The sequence below is a fragment of the Sebastes umbrosus genome, chromosome 18, assembly GCF_015220745.1.
Source record: "Sebastes umbrosus isolate fSebUmb1 chromosome 18, fSebUmb1.pri, whole genome shotgun sequence".
Classification (NCBI taxonomy): domain Eukaryota; kingdom Metazoa; phylum Chordata; class Actinopteri; order Perciformes; family Sebastidae; genus Sebastes; species Sebastes umbrosus.
Window position 1 is genome coordinate 23,751,107 of NC_051286.1, and position 23,713 is coordinate 23,774,819.

Here is a 23,713-nt window from a genome sequence, read left to right on the forward strand (position 1 = left end):
GGGTCGAATGATGAACCCCTATATGTATCAGTAGCGTCACTGTGAGGTTGATATTTTCAGATTTAAAGGGATGGTTTGGATGTTTTGAAGTGGGGTTGTTTGAGGTACTTATCCATAGTGGTTTTGAGTCTCTTTGTGGTTGTTTTGTCTCGTTACAGTCGTTGTGAGTCTCTTTGTGGTTCTCTAGTCTCGTTGCAGTGGTTTTAAGTCTCTTTGTGGTTTTTCAGTCTCGTTACAGTGGTTTTTAGTCTCTGTGGTGGTTTAGTCTCGTTACAGTGGTTTTTAGTCTCTTTGTGGTCGTTTAGTCTCGTTACAGTGGTTTTTAGTCTCTGTGGTGGTTTAGTCTCGTTACAGTGGTTTTTAGTCTCTGTGGTTTTTCAGTCTCGTTACAGTGGTTTTTAGTCTCTGTGGTGGTTTAGTCTCGTTACAGTGGTTTTTAGTCTCTTTGTGGTCGTTTAGTCTCGTTACAGTCGTTTTTAGTCTCTGTGGTGGTCTCTTTGTGGTTGTTTAGTCTCTTTACGGTCGTTTTGAGTCTTTTTGTGGTTCTTTAATCTCGTTACAGTCGTTTTCAGTTTTTTTGTGGTTGTTCTTTTGTCATTAGTCATTTGAGTCTCTTTGTGGTTGTTTCGTCTCGTTACAGTCGTTTTTAGTCTCTTTGTGGTCATTTTGTCTCTTTGTAGTAATTTTATGTCTCTTTGTGATAATTCTGCGTCTCTTTGCTGTCGATTAGGACATCCACACTTTTAACTGAGCTTCATGACTTTCCAACAAGAAATACTAAGTCACTTTAAACCGAGGCTCTGGCCCAGGAGCCCCCTGACTCTTTGGGCTCCCGGGCCTGAGCCCAGTACGCCCGTTCAGTAATCCATCCATGATTAATCCCTTCTATCTGCCGGCCCCATTTGGTCTGTATGTCCTGATGAGCTAAATGTCACTGTACTTACTCTAAACAGCCACCTTTCACTCCCCCCCCCCCTGCTCATATGAGAGAGTCACTGAGCCCACCATGCAAAAAGGACACTGGAGCCATTTCAGACATATGAACTCTGGCAGGGAAGATGGAGGAGAGTGTTTGACCTTGACAGTGCTCTGCCTCCCCTTTGGTGAAATTGCCCCTCCCCTCCTCTTCTGAGAGTTTATGCAGGGGGTCACTTCCCCATGCATCTTTGAAATGACACATAAGTTGGGACGGGAGAGAAATAAATTCAGCTCATTTGCACAGTAAGGCAGAGTCGGGTACCGCTCTCAATCATAGCGGTTGGCAGCACCATGCATCTCGCCGACATTTCGGAAATCTGCAGGAAAAAAAACAACTTCTGCTCGTCCCAGAGCAGCGGGGTCATGTCTGTCAGCTCCATCTTTTCATGTCCAACCTTGGGGGAGGCCTCGACCCACTGTCCCGGAGGGCAGACGCAGACTGACAAGCACAGAGGAGACAGACAGAGAGGCAGACCCAGAGAGGAGACCTGTCGCTATGCTAATGCAGGCAGCGGCTATCAGGCGCCACAGTGACACCACCCTCCCCGTCCAGGCTCAGTGCGCTCAGGGGACAAGCCAGCGGATTTTTCTCACTTCCACAGGCAGCCTTCATTTTCCACACTACTGGAAACTGGACACTGTCATCTGTTATTGAGTTTCTGGGCTGCAGAGCCTATCTCTGCATGGGAAATTCAATGCGGGGCTTTCTGTTATGAGCAGGATTACAGTGGTCTGCGATGGGCCATTGAGTCACACCTGAAGACTGGCTGTTAGCATATGAAAGCACTCATTCATCCATTTTTTTTATTCCATGTGTTGTTTTAATGGAAAAAAAGGCTTAAAAACAGACATCCACAGTTCCAAAAAACGAATTCTACCCTTTTCATGTTCCTTTACTTAAAAAATACCCTTTAATGTTAAAGTGAGAACAGATCTCTCACAAGGTTCACAGTAATTACAAATATTAAAATAGTTGTTTGTGAACTCAGTATTTAGTAGATTCCCCTTTGGCAACAGCTACAGCCCTGAGCCTATATTGACAGCTCTCTATCAGCTTTGCTGCTATTATACTCCATTCTTCTTTGCAGAACTCTGCAAGTTTGCATAGGGGTTGTGAGGGAACAGCCTTTTTCAAGTCTCAGTTGGATTGAGATCTGGACTACATGACTACGTGACCTTAACTTTGTGGTCTTTTTTTCTCCATTCCTGTGTAGCTTTAGCTTTATGTTGGGCTCATTGTCTCGCTGTGATGTGCATGCAGTGTAACAGTGCAGCCATTTAGTCTGATGGCAAAATAGCTCAATGCTGGTCTCATCAGACTGTAGAAACTTCTTCCAGCTGACCTCAGAGTTTCCCACTTGCCTTCTGGCAAACTGTAGCCCAGAGGAATTCTTTAAGAGTGGGTTTATCTTTGCAGCTCTCCCACAAAGCCGAGACTGGTGAAGCACCCCGGCCAACTGTTGGCTGCACAGTCGCTCCAATCTCAGCCTCTGAAGCTTGGAACTCCTTCAGAGTTTTCACAGGTCTTTTGGTCTACAGCTGTACCCATACTCTTTCCATTTCTTAACGATGAACTGTATGGACTGTATTTGAACGATTACATGGTGCAAGTGCATTTAGGGCGTGTCCAACTACACTTTTGCTAGTTAAACGGCGCATAATCTGGGCACAAAGTAAGGCGCAAGGGGCAAAGGGGTTGTATTTAGTCTCATAATTAATCATAGGTGTGTTTTGGGCGTAACAAGAATCAAACCAATCAGAGTGTCATCTCCCATTCCCTTTAAAAGACAGGTGCGTATTGCTATTTAAATGGCGGATTTGGCAAATAGTAGAAGCGAGCCGTTTTCTGCTGAGGAAACGGATCTGCTCGTGCGTGAAGTTAAAGTGCGCGAGCAGATGTATGTGGTGCTACGGTGGACCCTCTGCCTCCGCCGTCTCCCAATCCTCTGTCCCATCAACAACTCACTTTGAGTTTATATGAGCAAATGTACCTATTTAACAGGTGCAGGTTGCACTGTGTTGCTTTCCGATGCAACCCACGGGTGGCTCGGAATCCTCCGGAGCTTCATTACGAATGGGCGCTGCCGGATAGGCGGTGTGGGAGAGGGCCCGCAAACTTTGAAGTAGCCTAAGTCTGCACTCACACACACAGAGGGATGAGGAGAGGAGACGCCACAGAGGCGTCTGTGCACCGTGAAGCTGCAGGTTGATCAATACAGAATGCCTGAGAGCCTTACTTCATTATATTCATTGTGTGTGTAACACGCAGCGTGTACGTGTGTTGTGAACATCATCTCACCATCTGAATAATGCGCCCTTTAAATAGCAAGAAAATACTGCGCCAGACTTTGGACCAGGTTTTTGTTGGAAAGCAATTCACCAACAAAGCACCTGACCACACCTCATTTTAAGACCAAAATGGGCGCCAGTACATTTGCTACTTACACAACGTGGGCGCTGGGCATGAAAATGACCACTGTGTCGGTCTGAAACTAGCAATGACAGTTTCGCTGCGCTGTGCGCTGCTTTGCCCCGGGTGTCAGATAGGGTGCCTTCTATCTCTATATTCAATTTTGGGACTTCTAAAAACCAATTAGCTACACCAGTGATGATTTATGAGTGTCCTATTAAAGGTCAATACTTGCAAACGTGTATTTTGTAATTAATTTAGATTGCTTAGTAGACCTGTTTTTACTTTGACAATAACAAATCTTTCTCCGTTGATCAGTTTGGAAAGACGCCACATTACTTTGATTCAATGTTGTAAAACAAAACTTCTAAGAGTGGTGAGCACATTTTCTAGGCACATGTCAGTCACAAATATCACACGACATACAGAGCAAACAACAACAATACAACTCACAAATTAATTTCCTCCAGGCATCGATTAAAAAGATCATTACGACTCAAAGTGGCCATGATGGAGCATTACAAAAAGAACCCTTGACAGACAGTTTAAGATCCAGTGGATGAATCAACATAATAAAAGAGCAAGCCATCCATCATCCACCTAATTACCTTTCAGGCCAAATTAGAAGGTGTCAACAAAAAGGTCAAGGTTGCTTTGGCGCCGGTGTTCTTCCTCACTAAAATGTAGCAGGGCGCTCACCTGGTTTTGAGGCTCTGTTTTCTCGGGCTTTTCCTTTAGTGGTGGGACTTTTCACGCATTCGGTGCAAGTAAATCATAACCTAAAGAATCCTACCTGTGACAGCCTTCACAGGACCTATTTTGAGTATATTAATACTCAGGAGATTGCATCTTGGCAAGCATGATTACACATAATTCCTCATTTTGAGTGAAAAAGTGGAAAATTTAAGTTCTTGATTATTATTTCAACTGTCAGATTTGATCATTCATCATTGGCAGTATTCTACTTTGACAACATTGTTACTTTGCAGCAGAGAGTACAGAAGCAAAGAGGCAAACTCCAGTGCTTTTTTGACATCTAAATCAAACTTCCCAGGAGGAACACTTAAATAGCCCCCATTGAAATCATTAGGTGCTAAAAACTGTAAAATGAACTAACTCCTCCACTCCACTCCTACGCCGACGACACACAGCTCTACCTCAGCACCAAGCCATCCACTCACCTCCTCCCCCAGTCCCTACTCAACTGCCTGCATGAAATAAAAACATGGGTGTCATCTAACCTTCTCAAATTCAACAACAGCAAAACAGAGCTCCTGGTTGTGGCCCCTAAGTTACTGCTCTGGTAGGTTGGAGATCTCCGCAACCTAGGCGTCATCCTGGACTCCACCCTTTCATTTCAGTCACACATCAAATCCGTCCCAAAATCCGCCTTCTACCACCCTCAAAAACATTTCCCGACTCCGGCCATCACTCTCCGACTCCGTGGCAGAGACCCTCATCCACGCATTCATCACCTCCCGTCTGGACTACTTTAATGGAGTCCTGTCCGGGGTACCCAGCAAAGCCCTGGACAGGCTCCAGTATGTCCAGAACTCAGCTGCCAGGGTTCTCGCTCGTACTAGACCCTGGCAGCACACCACCCCTACACTCATTCACCTTCACTGGCTTCCAATCAAGTCCCGCATCAACTATAATCTCCTCCTTCTCACATACAAATCCCTCCATGCCCCTGCCCCCCAGTACCTAACCGACCTTCTCCAACCCTACACTCCATCCCGGAAACTACGATCCTCCGACACTGGTCTGCTCTCCACCCCCCACAACAGGCTGCGAACTTTTGGCGACAGAGCCTTCAGCGTCGCGGCACCCGCCCCTCTGGAACTCTCTCCCTCCTCAAATCAGAAATACTTCATCCGTGGACACTTTCAAAAAACACCTCAAGCACCACCTGTTCATCAAGGCATATGACCTCAGCTAACTCTTCCTACACATCACTCATTTTAATTACCTGGCTACAGCTTTTCCCCTGTTTTATTTATCAGTATGATTTTGTGTGCCATCTTTGTAAAGCGTCCTTGGGTTTCTTGAAACTTCTTGGCATAATGAACGTGCATCAGACCCACAGGACTGCACCACCCTGCCCGCTCATATGACATATCCAGTTCTGTCAGCTCCCTGCTAGCTGTATGCGGCTGTAATAATGGATATATTGGCTGTAATTCATCACTTTTATCATCTTCTAATACACCCATGGGCTGTATGCTGTAAGCCTGTACCGTGGTGGATGTATTAACGTCTCTGTTCCCAAACAACCGGCTATCGTCCAGTAGCTAGTAGCGCTAGTAGCGTGACATCAACAGAATTTAATGGAGTTGGAGGCTATTTACTAACACGCAGGGCAAAAGCACAGGACACAACCTCTTCTGTTGGACTCCATTTTGGATCCTTGACATGAAAAAGTTTGAGATTGCTCTCAAAATCTGTGTGCTGGATTTTTCTAAATACCAATTTATGTCCATCATTCACTTTATGCTCCTCTGGGAAGCAGCCGGGCAAAAAAGTCTAATAAATAAGTAAATAGTTATTATAGTATGCATATTTATAATATTTATATTATAATATGTTTGATACAGGCCATTTCGGTAGAGACATTAAATATGACAATAGAATAGAAGTAATTTTGATTTACTTTTGTACGGCACTTTGGTGGACGTTTTACTGGTGACCGCTTCCAGTCCAAAATGGCAGAGGCGTAGCGCTGCTGCTGGGCACTGATGTTGCAATGGAACGGCCAGCTGACTTTTAACTTCCTAGCGATATACGTTCTTTTTGTAGCAGTCCCTCATTCTAGGTACTTGCTGTCGATTCCCTTCTCCCAGTTCATGTAGCTGAATGAGTTGATTGGAGGGTTATTCGGATCACCTGTTGTGCAGGATGTGGGCTGACCGACTGCATTTCCTTTCTTTACCAATCAGGGTGTGCCGACGCCCTTTCTTTAGGTCTTAAGAGAGGTGGGGCATTGCACACCCAGGGCTGATTGATCGCTTCTTCTTGACTTGATCAACATACGGAGAGCTCTGTACACAGGAGTGTTTCAGCACCGTTTTACACCAAACGTTTGTATACTTTGCAGAAAAACTGCTCGGAAGAAGAAATGATTAAAAAGTCAAGAACAATAGTGATAAAACCTCACCAGCAAAGCTCATTTTGGCAAAATAAAACTGTATTTATTTTTCATCTTTTGAGCGTTTATGCTTCCTCTTCATTAATAATCTATATGCCGTGTGCAGAGACTACAGATTCTAGATTATTCAGCTTCCAGCATCACACACCTCTTGAGCTCCTAGCTCTCTGCTCGGTGTAGAGAGCAGATAGAGGGCTGATAAGCAGGTAGAAGAGCGAGGTGGAGGAGGCTGCCTGGCCAGGAGCAAATCAGACAGATGGCAACAAGTCAGGAGAGGGTGAGGGAAGGAAGGAAGAGAGGGGAAGGGAGAAGGGGAAGAAGGTATTTTGGGGGATCTGGGCTCGGTGGAGTCACGCTGAGAGACAAGAGAATCTGGCTGTAGCTTTCTTCTCCTCGACATCTTTTCAAATTCTCAGGGGTTGAATGGGAGGCCTAGCAAGGTGAAAATCAAGCAGCTCTCATTCTGTTTTTGCGCCTGCAGCCACAGTGGAATTACAAACAATGGGTTGTTTCAAATGGAAAAGAAACCAGGTCATAACCAAAGCAAAAAGCAGTTAACAAACACGTAGTATCAATGCAGGCAATCTTGTCAAAAAAAGTTGATGGTAAAGTCTACAGTTCATACACATAACCACTTACCACAGTGCGTAGACTGTAGAACAAGACTTAACCTCTTAAGCCCTAGGGTGCTGGAAGGTGTGGTTCGCCTAGACAGACATACCCAAAATAAATCAAGAATAGCTCCACAACTACCTGGTCAATATGCATGATCTTGGTCTCTATGGATAGGGAAGACCTCAGAGAATTCATCCCCAGTGGAAGTAACATTGTGACTGTTACTATGACTGAGTAAATTGTGATGAAACAAAGAAAACATTTACATTTTAATCTCGCCTAAAATGTTTTCTAGATTAGACAGTGGATAACGCCATTATAGCAATGATGCAATGCACAGAGGTGCCACTGAATTCATTCAGCAACTCCTTGACTACAATTGTGCCAAAGCAGATAGTAATAACACAAAGCACATAGATTCTACAAAGGTTTTAGTAAGGATAGGACCCGGCGGACTCTCCATTTGGCCACTTGGATACCCAAAGTGTGCCAAATGGGTTTTCTACCACTTGAAAGGGAATCTGGCTTCAAAATACTACTGATATCCACTACAGGAGGCTATGTGCACACAATGGAGCCTTTGGCCATGACATTTACCCTGTGTATTATCACTTTCTACCATTGTGCACAGTATAAAATCAATAAAAATTGTATAATTTTGACTGCAAATGGAGTAGATTTATTATAATAATGAAATATGATCAAGTAAAACTTGGATAATAACAAATAAGATCAGTAACAATGAAAAGGAGTGTTCTTTTAGTAGCGTTAAGGCCTCGTCTTTTAGAAACTATTGGGAAAAAAGACCACCACAGCATTTAATGAAGTTTTTAAAGGCAGTGTTTTAACACACAGCTCAGCCGAACCGGCACTGGGTTTGTTGGGTAAAAGAGGTTTTCAAGGCCTTTATGCATCATAATTGTGTCCTTAGTTATATTCACTAGGATAGTTTTGTTGACAGGAAGTGTGTCATTCCTTTACCACAGCAGGGTTGATGTTATTCCTCAGAGAAATGTTTGGTTTTCTTTTATCGGATGTAATCTTATGCGGAGAATGAAACCATATCGTCTTCCCTGTAAAATAAAGGCAGTTACCGCAGTAAGTATCCCCTCCCTTGGTGCAGTGAAAGAAGAAAATGGCATGTCACTGGTGGAGATGGAGATTAATGGCTGTTTGAAATGTTTCTGAAGAATGCGAGCGGAGTGAGAGAGGAGGACATCTGGGCTATGATTTGATCATGGCACCTCGCCCTGTGAGTGCATTCCCATGTCCAACACCTTGGATTACAGCCCTCCGGGTCATTAGCAGAGCTACTGCGGGAGTGTTTGAATCGGAAATCTATTCATCTGCTTTTATCATATTGATTTGTGGTGGTGGTGGCTGCCCCCCCACCCGCCTCTACTCTTCTTCTCTTTCAGCAGCAGAATACTGTTACTGATCAGTAACAGTACAGGAAGCAACCTGGCCAGCCTCGGCGGTGCTTTGTAAGCCCCTTTAGCTCTCATAAACTCCCTCTCTTTCTCTACTTGTGTGGCGACCAAACTTCACACACACGGAGAGAACAAAGCGTCGTCATTCGTCTGCGTCGACACGTTCCCGGCGCTGGCAGTCGGCCGCTCCGCCACGCTTCGGTGCACAGTGAGTGTAGAGAGGCTGGGAGCCGTTTCCAGCCATCTCTGAGAGCGAAACAGAGACTCACTCCAGTAATGAGACTATAAATGGAGCTGCCTGGCTCCTCTTCCCCACCGCGTTCACCTCCTCTTAAACACAGTTCTTCTCTAATATCTCAGGATGATGATAGTGGCACTTTCTGCTATGAGTGAGTGCTACAGTATGCACCTCCTCATGGCTCTGTTTTCAGGCTTTAAAAAGCCTGTGATGGGAGACTTTGACCAATCACAGGTCATTTCAGAGAGAGAGAGCGTTCCAATTGGCTGTTCATTCAACGGAGGCAGCAGTCAATCACTCGCGAACTCCGACCAAATGGTCAAACTAGGCAGCGCTGATATGAATATGAAATATGAATCAATATTCTGTTAATGTAATGCCTATTTCTCTCCTCAGATGTTTTCAGAAACATCTTGTAGTGTACGGTTTAGCCATAAGATGAGAAAGTTTGCTACAGCTGATGGGCGGTGCTTGGTATTTCCTCAACTGATCTCAACATGGCTGCCGGGTCACAAACTTTCTCATTTTACAGCCAAACGGTACATTTAAAAATAGGCATTACAGTAACAGAATATTGATTCATATTTGATCAGTGCTGCCTAGTTTGACCGTTTGCGAGGCAGGCTCCAGCTCGGCTCTGATTGGTTGTTTTCCTCCGGTCTGTGAAATCTTGCAGATGCCATTAGGAACACCGGAGGACACCAGAGGCACACCTCCTCCTCACCTCACCGCTAGATACCGCCAGATCCTACACACTGGACCTTTAAGTCATACAAATAGATTTGGTTTTTATTTGACCACATTTGGAAATTTCTGTTTCCTGCTCCACCCCAATACAATGGAGGTGAGTGGAGTTCTGTTTGTGGTGCCCACAGCATTGACGTATTACATACAAACAACTCTGTAACATCTCTTTCCATAAACAGTGCACCATATTCAGTTCTCAAACTAATCACAGAGAGCAAGATAGTGACATTTTTTAGAGATATAAGATCATTATGTTCAGTGGAGCTGACTAATATCCCTCCTCTCCATCATTTTGTTGTTTATTCTTGATTTACATGTCTCATTTTCGTACGAGACAATTGCTGCCATTACGGCTCATAACAAATGCTGCTGTTGCCATTATGGTGCTTTTAACATCCCTCGCCCCTGCCCATTATTATCAAACGGATCGTGACGTTGAGTGAGAGACTAATGGCAGTTTTATGCTTCTGTATTTTGTTGCTAATTGCTGCTCTTTGCAAATAACATGGGGCCAGATATGATCATGTTCATGATACATTTATTAGTGCAGGAAAAGGAGGTTGTGAGAGAATCACCAGGTGAACTAATTGCCAGCTGCACGGCAGTTGCCCCGCTGCTCACGTCAGATGAAATCCAGCCTGAGTGTGATTCTGTGCAGACGTCCTGCCGCGCCGCGTCCTCCTGCTGCTGATGATAATGGGACGTCGGGCCCTTATTGGCCTGTCAGCTGTTACAGATGTGCTATTCCCTCCTGTAGGTCACCCCTAGGCTGCAGCAGCTGCCTCCGTCTGCTCCTCGCCCATCTTCCCCTCTGTCCTCACCATGATGGCGGGCACTGAACGCCAGCCAGGCCACCTCCGCCCACTCCCGGTCAGTCGCTCCCGCCTTCTGCCCGTCGCCTTCGGGCAGGAGATGGGCGCTCATTTACAACTGTCACACATCACGGGGGAAGCGTCGCTACTGCAAAGCGTTCGCTAATCAAAATCCCATTACTGTTTTTTACCTTTGATTTCCCCAAAGTCTCTCTCAGACTTTTCAGTAGCAAAGACTGATAGGGTGTGGCAGGAAGCCGCTGGCAGCCGGCGATGAATCAAGGGGGATGTACGAGCCTGTGTGAGCTGTAATTTTATTAACTGCGGCCCATGATGGATCATCCTCCCCTCACTCTTACCACCCAAAATAAATGTCTGCTGCATAAACAATGTCTTTAAAAAAATCACACAGGAGCAAGGTGATGTGGTTGTTAACATTGTGCTCAATTCCCCTCCGTCTAATGAGCAAACAACGGCGATGTGATCCATTTCCACGAGCCCCGGCCTCCATTTCCAGGGGAATTATGGGCCCAGGTAGGAGAATGTGAACCGATACTTAAGCTTCGGCTCTCACTCTCCTTAAATGTGCCTCTTCATACGTTCTACTTGTCAGCGTATGGAGACCGGTCCATTCCTCTCTCCCCTCTCCAAAATATAATGCATTATTCAATCATCGCTGCGTTCCTCTTGGATGGGACCAAGGTGCGGGGCTCATACATCGACTGCAGGGAGCTTTAAACTGACTATTTTTTTTCTTTATTTTACAAGAGCGAACTTCTTTTTCATGCATTTAAATGTCTGTACTTTGTTCTCCAGTGTGCTCAAATCGGTCTTCCTGACAGGTGCAAATGTCAAAAACACATACAAATGCTTTGCTTCAAAGCACAGGTATCATTACATTGCCCAGGGGTGTTTTTCTCTGTAATCCCACTGAAATGAAAGTTAAAGTATTAACTTAGGTCGCCACTTCAATTCACAGAACAATAGTCTCGGTAAAGTAATACCTTTTGAAAGAAGTAGTATGACTTACTGGCAAGCTCTGGTGCTAACGGAGTAGGACAGAATACTATATATATATTGTATATATATAAACTGGCTGCCTGAGCTGTGCGCACTGCCCTGATTTTTCAACCAAAGTTAATGCAAATCCAAATTTGCTGACCTGACATTCTGACACTGTTAAAAGATAAAAGTTATGAGAAGAAAAATTTGGAGAAAAGAAAGGAAGAAGAGTTCAATTTGTCCTCCCCAACTCCTCAGTTCTACTGGGAGCTGTCTCCTTTGTTATACACAAACTTAGGGGGAGTTTTGTGTTGGAACTGTACTGAATTTCTTGATGACCATCACTGCAATGTTCTCCTTACGAGTATTAGACTTCGTGTTTTTGGAAAACCTTACCAGTGAAGATAATCAAGGCAGCAATTATGTCTCCTCCTTGTATCACGCTTGCAGAAACGCACAATGCCACATGGTTAATGTTATGAAATGATTGGTTATGTTTAGGTTACTTGGTTAAGGTTAAAAAAACCATTATGGTATAAGTTAAAATAATAATGTAACAATGCATTGTAACAGCGTAACTGGTAACTGCCCTCAGCGGACTTTCTTACGTAACATGCGTAACCTTATGTATGGTTTAGGTTCCACAAATGGATGTATTAAGAGAGATGGATACATCGTTGGAGGCGGGGCCCCGTTCATTCCTATGAGAGTTGCTCAGTGGCGCATGAAGCCAAAATGGCTCAACTGCCGAGTGGAAAAGTACCCGGATCATCTGGCGACCTTCCGCATCCATTGGGCCCTTAGAGCAGGCGCAGTAGCGTTTCCTTTAACTCCACCTCCCAGCCCTCGCTCCAGCCTCGGTCTGGGTCTCATTCACATGAACGGAGGAAGAGAAATAACTCTGGATTCAGCTATTTATGTCCAACTTTTAGGACCTAATGATTTAAATAAGGGCTATTCAAGTGTTCATACTGTGAAGTTGCCTTACCTCAAAAAGAATTATCCACTGATTTAAGTTGAACACGGAAGTTGTAGTACCACCGTTTGGCCACTACGAAAATTTGCTTCAAAGCCGGGAGCTCTTCCCAGGGGCTTGGTTTCACACATGACACAAACAGCGCTCTCCTGGGTAAAAGTCCTGTGTTTGTTGGACCCATCCACCACCCCTCCCACCCGTCCTTAGAGGACTTTCTCGCTCGTTATACTCATTATATCACGCAACTTCCAATAACAGCCACTCGATATTCTATGTCACTTGCTCTGACCAAATGCAAAAACGTTGACATTCAGCGTATCCGTGGTTTACAGAAAGGTACGATGCCAACACGTTTTCCTGGCGACTGGGCTGCACAATATCTCAAGGGCTTTCCCAGCCATATCACACCTCATATAACGCTACATATCTTATACCCTACCACATTACTTGCATATCATATACAACATGACATCATTTACATACAGATCATCATATAGCAGACCACAAGGAGTCAGCTGCAGAGCAGTAATGATGTGTGGGCCTGATCACTGGGCTGGGCAGCTGAGGACTAGGTGATGAATGGCTTCCTGACGGCCTATACCTGAGACAGTGGTCGTTTGTGTTGATCAACATTTACAGTGTAATTAATTTCCCGAACTGCATCTGAATTAATGACAAGCCTTGACAGATATGCATGAGGCATTACGTGCACAGTAAACCCTCCTTCAGTGTGTAAACCTTTTGCACGTCCGTGTACGAGTTCAATAAATGATACTAAATCACCTTCTGAGCAGACTTCATTTGTTCTCCTCTTTTATCATATCACCTCTGTGAGGATTTCTATTTCATCAGCAATGCTGTCTGAGTAGAACCTTTGTATCTATATTCTGTTCACTGCAGGTCTACCCACCGCAATCAATACAAAACCTCTGCTTCTTTTGTTTCTCTTTTTTCTTTTCATATAGCGTCCTGCACACCTCTGCAGCCCAGTCCAGTGAGTGATGCTGTCGGGATGGGGTGCAGAGGCTGGAGGGAAGTTGTTAAAAAGGTTTCACCAGAGGGCCGGTGAGTTACGGCCGCAGCCGAGGATGGGGCAGAGGAGAAGAAGAAGAAGGACGGCCATCAGTTTATCTCTCCTGGGCCGGGGTCACGGGAGTCACGGGGCTATCATGCATGTCAGGAGCTCCAGCCTTTAATCACGGAGGAGGCACTCTCCTACTTTCTCTTCGGTCGCCTCATTGCTTACCCCCCCAGATCAACCGACCAATCTGCCAGCTTCCTGTCCAAACGGCTGCTGAGTCAGCTAACGAATGGGTGCCTGAAGATTTGCCCGCTGGACCCTCTGTGATTACACAAGTGCCACTGCCAGGCCTGCTGCCGCCACACTCATGAGGTATCAGCTCAGATTTACAGTACGAGTGGGTGACGGAGATCAGTGGGAGGTTCATGGGCTGAATTATTAATGCTGCTTCTTCTTCTAGTTGTTTAAAGGACCAGTGTGCAACATTTAGGGGGATCTATCAGCAGAAATGGAGTATAATATTCATAACTATGTTTTCATTAGTGTATAATCAGCTGATAATAAGATTGTTGGGTTTCTACAGTAGCCCAGAACGGACAAACCAAGCACTGACTCGCTTTTACGTTACCTGAAGGCCACCGTAGTTCTCGGACACGCTTGTGAAACTGCGGTAATGTGAGCCGCAGAGTGTAAAACCATGGTAATGCCAGCCGCCGCCTGACTTCCGTTGCTCCTAAAGTAGTGTTATTATGGTGAGGATGGCCTCTGAGTGAGGCGAACAACGCTACCACGGTTTTGGAAAGGGAGTTGGGAGAGTGAGCAGAAGGGTATTCAGCGGTTGCGATATGCAACCACACCACTAGATGCCGCCAAATCCTACACACTGTACCTTTAAAGTCTTGATGTGGCTGAAAACTCTGAAAAAAAATCTCGTAATCTGAAGTTAAAGCTGCAGTGGGTAGAAATGTCACTATATCCTGACAGTAGTGCATGAAACAGGTAATCTGAATCAGAATGTGTGCCTCTGTGTCCTCCGGTGCTCCTAACGGCATCTACAAGATTTCACAGACCGAAGGAAAACAACCAATCAGAGCCGAGCTGGAGCCTTGCCGTCTCTGAGCAGCTGTCAATCACTCGCAAACTCCGATCAAACTAGGCAGCGCTGATCAAATATGAATCAATATTCTGTAATAATCTGAGTGATTGACAGCTTCCTCTGTTGAATGAACGTAGATAATGTAGGTATAAACGGCTCATTGTAAGTTAACGATTCTTATTTTCAGGTGATTATACACTGAAAAAAACATAGTTATTGATATTATATTCCATTTCTGCCAATAGATCCCTCTAAATGCTACACACTGTTCCGGACTGACCTCTAACCTTTGTTTCTTCATTTCTCACATGGACCTTTTAAACTCTGTGTATAGTATATATTCTCCATCCGAGCTAAAACAGAACTCTCTTCACGTCTACTACAACATTCAGGCTGGGAAACTGGCATTACATTCCATTTCTTTTTTTATTTTAAGATGAACGCAGGCAGAAGATCAGCAGTCTGGCTTCCTGCTAGTTTGCAGCCTTCTGTGATATATTAATCATGTTTCATAAGACCTGAAAGTAGCAAAATAAAAGAGAGAAATTAATAAAAGAAAGAATGCTCCGGGGTGAACGGCGGAGCCCCACCTTGCCACCGCGCAGATATCACTATCACTACGCTCTGAGTCTTGGCTGTAATTGTTTTCAGGTATTGCTCTGCATGGCTCATTTATTTCCTGAATAAATCACACGCGGAGTCTTGGAGTATTTTAATTGTATACCACAGCCGGGGGGAGGGAGGGTGGGGGGTAACAGATTTGATGGATTTCTCTCATGCCAGGCAAAAACGTGAACAGAGAGACAGCGGCGCCTCTGAGGGAGGAGATAACGCCGTCTCACTCTTTAAGGATCCTCATTAGGAGCATTTAAATGTACAATGCAGGACATTTGGAAACCAGAGGCGGCATTTAACGATGAGCTTCTCCTTGACCAGGCCTGATCCGACCATGCCTGCCTGCTGTTAAGACTAATCTCTATCATCAACCCCATCCAAGCCATTACACCTCCGGGTCTCATTCAGCACCAAAATGCCAATTTATGCATTAGTCAAAGATGAGCACTCAGGGTAAAGGTGTTTAATTTCACATTATTGCATTAATTGTGCAAGACTCCTTCTCGCAGAGCAACAGTAGAAGTGAAGGACGAATACGTGCAGGGATTCCTCTGCGCTCTGTTGTTTTTTGGACCAGGCTATGCCTTGATTTATTCATTGGAACATGGTGTAATAATGTGAGTGTGAGTCAGTGTCCTGATGACTAGAGTGCTATTTCACTTACTTTCACTCACACACACTTTCTTCTTTCCATCTCTATCTCTCTCTGTTTCACTCCTCCTTCCTCTCTTCTCCAGTGTGCAGCCCCAGAGGTGATTACAGGTTGCATTAAATCAACCACAAACAGCAAAAGGTGGAGGCGAGGGAAGATGAAAACCTCTTTGCCATTGCTGGCAAAAGAGCCTCTCTTAACTTAAATGAATAGGGGATTAATCGGCACACAGTGGTTTGACTGCTCTGTCGTGAGAGCTTTGATTAAGAACTGTTAAAGGAAAAAAACATGTAACCATTAGAGAGATGCACCGATTGTAATTTTCTTGGCCGATTCCGATCCAAGTCTGAACTACCAACTTAAATTTTGGCCGATTCAGATTTTCTTGCTAAGAACTATAATTGACAGCAAGGAGCCAGACTAACTTTTTTCACCAACCGTCCCAAAGTCAGTGTAAACCGTCAAAAATGTTAAATGTTATCCTTTTACTTTGTCATCTATAGTGGTTATTTGCATTAAACACAAAATTCAAATAATTAGGAAATTCATGATGTAGTTTTATTTAAATATTTGCTTTAGGGCTGTCTCTAAGTTAACATCATAATAATGCGTTAACGCAAATTAATTTCAACGCCACTAATTTCTTTAACGCATTAAAGCAATTAGTTTCGGTTGTAGCGGGCTGAGTTCTAAAGTTAGAGTAAAGGTAGTGGCATCATATTAAACTATAAAACCTAATAAATTCATTGATACCAACCATGTCATACTAGCTTGTCATGAAGGAAGATAAATAATGCTCCAAACCTATGCTAAATTTTAGCGAGGAAAAACTGTCATGGCCATTTTCAAAGGGGTCCCTTGACCTCTGACCTCAAGATATGTGAATGTAAATGGGTTCTCTGGGTACCCACGAGTCTCCCTTTTACAGACATGCCCACTTTATGATAATCACATGCAGTTTGGGGCAAGTTATAGTCAAGTCAGCACACTGACACACTGACAGCTGTTGTTGCCTGTTGGGCTGCAGTTTGACATGTTATGATTTTGAGCATATTTTATATGCTAAATGCAGTACCTGTGAGGGTTTCTGGTCAATATTTGTCATTTTTTTGTGTTGCTAATTGATTTCGAATACTAAATATATATATATATATATATATACATTTGCAATAAAGCAACATATTTGCCCACTCCCAAGTTGACAAATCTCCATTTAATGTACATTTTTTTAATCGAATGCCAGCCCTAATTTGCTTTGATTAAAAAGAAAAGAATCTTGGCTTTTGTAGTTTTAATTATGTATTATAAACTGCTTAGAGGTAGTGTTAGGAAGTTAAATAGATCATAATTCCCTCTCTAATATCTATTTTATGTTGCTGTGAAAACATATCTCATTTCAACACATGAGTTTAGAATTTACCTTTGCTCAATTTTCATTTTTACTGAATAGAGCTTCATGTCAATGCAACCTCCATTATTGTTAGCCATTAGCAAACATTTCGTCGACCTGCGTCGCGGCCAACAAGTTCGAAAGACATCGAGTCACAACGTGACTTTATTTCGACCCTTTGCAAACGTGAAAACATAATCTTAGGGGGATGGTGATTTCTTTTGAAAACTTGTTTGACAATGGTGTTGACAAAATGTGTTACTGACAAGTTTTATTATTCTAAACACAATATGCTATCATGTATATGGCCAATATAAGAGCTAAACTGTGTGTTTTATTCCACGTAGGACTATCTTTCCTTGCGCACCAACACCTTTGGCCTCCAACGTATGCACAACAGGGGATGTTAGTTCCACGTCGAGTTCAACAGGGAGGGGACGCGAGTTGCAGGTGAGTTCCCAAAAGACACTAAAATCTAAAATGCAAATGTATTTGTAAAGATATTATGCTGCTACCATTTTCATACTAAAGTGTAGAGTTGATTGATGTCACAAATGAGGGAAAAAGGATCTGTTTAATTAGCCACCAGGAGAGCACTGAGACAATAAGGATATGGAAGGATATCACTTCAAGGCCAGTATGGAGAGCAGGAATGAGGACAGTCATTCTCATGACATTTGAGTGCTGTATTACAATAGATTTGAAACATTTCAAGCCTACCCTTTAAGCCCTGATGAAGGCCATGTGCTGACATGCTTCGGCAGACTCCTCCAAAACATCGGTTGGTGCTGCCATCACCTTTTTGTCACAGCGGTACCAAGTTGACATGGTAAGGTAGGTGAGCAGTACTCTCTTCTTTCTAAGGTGGAAAAGTTTTTCTTCTTCAACGTGTAAAAAATGAAGAAACGGAGCGAATATAGACCCGTTACCACATGGTCTGTTAAATGGTCTCATGCTGGAGAGCCCCAGAGACAAATTAAAAAGTGAAGTCACAGAATAAAAAACGGCACGTAAAACTCATCAGAGCGACAGCCGCAGCCACGAGCGCCGTTTTTATTCTCATAATATCTGACAACAGAAGCGACGGCGTTGAGCTAACTTTAGAACAAAAAAACATTTTCATTTTAGACGCCTCAATCAGCGGCTCTCTTGTGTTCCGTTTGAGTGTTACACAAGCGAGGCAACTCACTTGTCTTGCTCTTATCTGGATTTCGAGCTTTCTTTTAATATCTTTGCCAAAGATGTCTTTTCATGCGGGTGAACTGGGACAGATTCACTCATGGTGCTTAATCTGTTTTGGCAAGATTAGTTTCACAGCACTCGTATACTCTAAGGTGGTTCTGACAGCGTGTGTTTTTTTTTTTTTTTTGTACAAGCTTTAAGATGGGGAAACACACCGCAGGCTTTGCTGTCATTACTGCAGCCTCGTTCCAAGGTTGTGTGGATTAGTGCTACATTGTCACCTCAAACGGGGCGCAGATGTTCGGGGCGCACATGAGGAATATCTGCCGGAGCTAAAAGGAGATAGCGTACACACGCCGCTTTAGCACTCTGACCTAAATTAATCATTCAGTGCTTGCGCTTCAAAATGCACCTCTTGCACTTAAGCTATTGCAGTCGGTGCAGGGCAATGGCCTGTTTAGAGGAAAGTACCTGCTCTTCAGATTGCATTGTCTGCACTGTAAAGGTCTGGGAAGCAAGAGGGGCTGTTGGATCTCATTTCTGTGCTTGTGATGAAATGGCCATGCATGGCTTGCTGGGGCGGCGAGGAGGAGGCCCATGGTTCACTTATACCACATTTGGACCCGCTGAGCACTGCAAATATTTGAAATGTCAATCCATTTGATAATGTCAGTAGGCCTCAAAAAGCAGACTCTGCACTACAGGCAACTCACGCCGCTGAATATTAGCGGCTCTCTCCTCCCTCGTTTCTCTCTCTCTTCTCCCTGTTTACTAATCCCCCCCTCTCTGTGGCGGCTTCAGTCCAGATCAGCAGCAGAAAGCGGCGAGCTGAGCGGGCGGGCGGGCCACAGATGGCTGCTCAGCCCTCTGTAGCCCACAGTGAAGCAGGTAATAGAGGTTTTAATAAACCACAGCAGGACATTTACCTGCAAATACCATGACCATATATTAATGGACCCATGCAGAGAAGGTAATTGTTAGATTAAAGGAATCTCATTTATACCGGCGCACAGGTGTCACGGGACAAAAATTCAATAATACGTTCAACTGGTGACCTCAGATGTCTGCGTGCATGTGACGGTTAGCCTCGGTTTGTGTTCTCATGCACATGTCGACTGGATTGAGGACTGTAGCTTCATATCTATCCTTGCTTCTATCATCTGTCTATTGATATCAAATATTCTATTTCAAGATCATTTCATGTCTTATCAGTGCAATATAGTTGATCAAAGGAAATTTGCTGCCTCATTCTAGCTTTTAGGGGTTGTGATAGCTGTCGTTCTTCCGATGGGAGGGAAATAGGGTTGCCGCGGTTGTCGCGGTTACCGTTGTTACACGGTGTTCGGGATACACCGATGACGCTTGCCCGGCCCTCACCGGGCGTATTTCCTCTGTGGTGGTACGCGGCGACCAGCTCTAGATCAGCTTGGAAACTTGGTGAAGATGTCACTTAACAGCATCCCTCACCGCTTACTGCTCGTTGTGCCTTCAATTCCTAAAGGGAGGGACGGCGATCCCTGCTCCTGGCGCGGCAAACATACTTTTTTTAACCCCAAACCACGATCTTTTCCTAAGCCTAACCAAGTAGTTTTGTTGCCTAAATCTAACCAGGTAAACCTAAAAACTAAGTAAACCTATGTTGGAAGTTTACGTTGAAAAGACACTATCCATATAACTAGTTGTAACTGACACGGGGTCTCGGACACATCCAAAACTGACGCTAGAGGGCTACATAGAGCGTCATAGTTTGAAGCGTAGGGCCACTGACCAAGCGTCTGTATTTGATGAGTTGAAAATGTGTTGCATTACGACACTTGCTCCTACTAAGAGCATAACAATGCTAATAATAATGCTGCAGTCAGCGACGGCTTTGTCCACTAAGGCCTTGGACACATGCTTCTTCTTTTACCACCTGGAAAACGCGAGGCGCGCTGGGCGCCTACTCTTGTGCCAGCTTTCGAGGGGGCGCGGAGGCAGGTTGCACCTGACATTGCAAAGGGACCGTTTTTAAATAATATAATACTATTGTATAATTCAAATATTGTCCGTGGGGACAGATTGTAACGCTCTGGGTAGCCCTTCACTAAAATGATCAACTTCAACATATTTACGCAGACAGAAGAAAAGAAAGATATCTGCCAGCAGTGATTGGTTTGTTCCTCGTCACATGTGGTGCGCGTTCCAAAAGTTGGACTACGTTTATCTCAAGGCGCAGCCGTTGCACCCTGAAAAATAGGCACTTGGGAACGCTTGTGCGCCGCGACAGCGTTGCTCCTGCTTTTGAGCGGCACGTGTCTTCAGACGACAGCGGCAGCTATACTTTGCTTGCTGATGCAAAAAAACGCCACCAGCTATCACAGCCTTTCCTCAACACCGAGCGTGACAGGCACCACAGTGTGACGTGGTATTGAATCGGCTCGGTGCAAGACCGGCAGACATGCTGACTCCAGCAAACCCCACGACACCATGCGAGAGCGTCTGCGGTTTGATTGCATTTATGGAAATACCGCCGCATGTTTTTAAAAACAGTACAAATGTTAATGTGTGCCACCTTGCATTCAAACAGCAGAGCAATCCATCACCGCGTGTGCCCAAATCCAAGACATGATTTTGTTCCCCCCCGATCCAGTGTGAGCAGGCAGGAAGCCGAGCACTGCATTAATCGCCCTGAGCCACTTTATACTGTGGTGTGCACAGTAAGAGACACAGTGCTATATAATGATCAGGTTTCTTCATATTCGCAGCATAAAATAAATCTAAATGACATTTGGGTTGAAAAATGGTTCAGTGCACAGTGTTTATGATCTGGGGCAAGACGCTTGAGTGTGTGTGTGTGTGTGTGTGCGTTCCGATGAGCCTCATCGCCTTTTAGCTGAACTTCATTTTTTACCTGCAGCTATGAAGACAAATGGTGTTTATTGTCGTCTTTGCAAACTTTGCCATCTCCCTTTATAATTCTCTGCTGTTCACACGAGCTCAGTCTCACGCTCTGTTTGTTTTATCATCATCTTGAAAGAAATCAACATAATGTGCTGAAAAAGAGAGTCTACAGAGCCGGCGATCTTCTATCCCTCTAACTCAGTTAATGATAATGATGACAGACATATTAATCTCTCAATTGCGGGACGCGAGTGCACCCGAGGCGTTCACAGATCAAAGAGAAATATCGGGGCTGGGGTTTTCATTTGGTGCATCTCATCTGGCCTCTGACAGAGATATGAACAACCGAGGCCCAATAAGTTTCCCTCAGGCCTATTTCCCTTTTTCATTCATCTCCTTAATAGAGGCAATAGCGGCACATTCAAAGTGACGACGCGTCGCACGGCGAGATTAAAGAGGGCTGCCGTCACTACTGCACAGATGTTTAACATGCCAAACAAAGACCCGCAGATAACATACAAACACATAAACAGAATTACTATCCTTATCGGCGTCACAAACAGGAAATCAAAGACACAATAGCACACACCATCGACTAAAGTTTGTACCTCTCAGTTTTTCTGGTAATAATAAGCATTTATAAATGGTAAGTTAATAGTTAATTAAACTTAGTTAAAAGTTAATTTACTTTAAACAAACAACAAAATGATAATGTTTGGTGATTATTAGTAATGCTATAATATAATGTATGTTATTTTAACAGTTTGTTGTTGCACACATATCGGCTCCAGTGGTTACGAATAATGAATGAATGAATGAATGTTGCACATAACACAACACATAGTGTAAGTTTGGAGTATTATTTAGCCTCCTTCTCGACAAGCTAGTAGGACACGTTCGGTACTCATGGATTACAAATTTGCGTTCATGGGATCGTTAACTATAATTATATTATATATATATTATTATATAATTATTATCGCGTTAATTTTGACAGTCCTACTCTTTACATTCATGAATTGAAGTCTGACAGCTTTGAGCTAAACGCACATTTTTGGTTCAAGTTGAAACCTTTTTCACCAAATTCAGATACGTATTTGATTCACTTCCCGCTGCTAAAACAAAACATGTGTCTGGTGCGTCAACTTATAAAGTCTTATAAAGTGACATCATATGCAGCGCCACTGCCTGTAAAATGATCTTTATGTCCAGTCTGAAGAAAAATATAATTGTTTGACCTTTTCTGAAATACAAAATGTAAATAAAGTGTAATCCCAAAGCTACTAATTTAAAGGCAGGGTTGATGATGTTCTCGAGTCTCCACTATTTGTTATATTGGTTGAAATGATCTTTACACCCCGACAGCGATCCATTACTGATGAGCTCTGAAAAAGGACTGGAAAAGAGCCGTCATCTGTAGCTGCTGTAATCCTGTAAAAACGTCTACCAATCACTGCCTCGAGGTCCACTTGGAGAGAACCAATCAGATGCCTCCCTGCCTCCCTGCTCGTACTCTACCCTTGGCGTGCACCAGCCTGAACTCAAAGCGCGTCGCCGCTGCCGCACGTTTCCTGGAGAATGGAAGGGAAAAGTCAGCCCTGCAGTAGCACTGCCGCGGTTACTTGTCATGAGGTAGCGTTGTTGAGTTGAGGTCCTCTCTCCGCTCTGTGTCTGTGAAGTAGTTACGATGCGGCGGTGCTCGTGCATGTGTGTGGGGAGCCATTGCCTTGGAAGGAGCCCCGAGGGGAGGGGGTGGGTTTAGACGGAGCTCCTAAGGCGAAGCTACTTTAGAATTATGCTAGCTTTCCAACATCGTCGACCCTGTCTTTGACAAATATTAAATACACTGGCTTCACCATTCAGCTGTGGGGATTGATGCTTAGTGTAGAAACAAGGTTTCTTCCATGGTGTTTTCTATTATAGGCCTATTCATGGTGAGCAAAAGTGCTCACAAATATGGCTCACACTTCTGTGAGTATAATAAAAGGAACAGCCTGAAATCTTTCCCTCACTCAGAGGGCAAGAATTTGAGACTGCGTAGCACCATATGCACCAATAACTGCGATAGTAAAATGTGCCATTGAGCTGTGGGAGGAGGTTGGCAGCAGAAGGCCGAGATGGATCTGCAGTAGATTCATGTGGACAGAGAGGCCAGCAGCAGCTGGTCTCCTGGGCGGCTGGTGTTCACAGAGAGCACACACAGACGGCTGGCCGTGATTGGATTCAGATCAGGTATCTCAGGGAGGCTGAGCTCCATGGCAATGAGGGCTTCCTCAGAGACCGCGCGGCCGTGCGGATCCATCTCTTCCTGCAGCCGCCGGAGTTTACACAGCAGCGGAACAGACAAGAGAAGGCAGTCTCTGTGGTGAGCCGCTGACCCCGCTGAGAGGTTTATTTTCTGCTATCAGAGTCACCTCTTTGTGTGATGCTGACATTTCAAGGAGCTGCACAACATCTCATCCATACATCAGACTTGAATAATGGTGATAACACACTGACTGATCTGAAAACAGCAGAAAAAAAG

The 23,713-nt window shown here is 44.3% G+C and overlaps 1 long non-coding RNA gene across 1 annotated transcript in view; it reads left to right on the plus strand.

The window, feature by feature from the left end:
* The first annotated feature begins 13,314 nt into the window (after positions 1–13,314).
* LOC119477174 overlaps positions 13,315–23,713 on the plus strand; it is a 36,839-nt gene continuing 26,440 nt past the window's right edge. The window contains exons 1-2 of the long non-coding RNA XR_005204189.1: positions 13,315–13,746; positions 17,475–17,577. This is a non-coding gene — a long non-coding RNA (uncharacterized LOC119477174). The remainder of the gene's footprint in view (positions 13,747–17,474; positions 17,578–23,713) is intronic.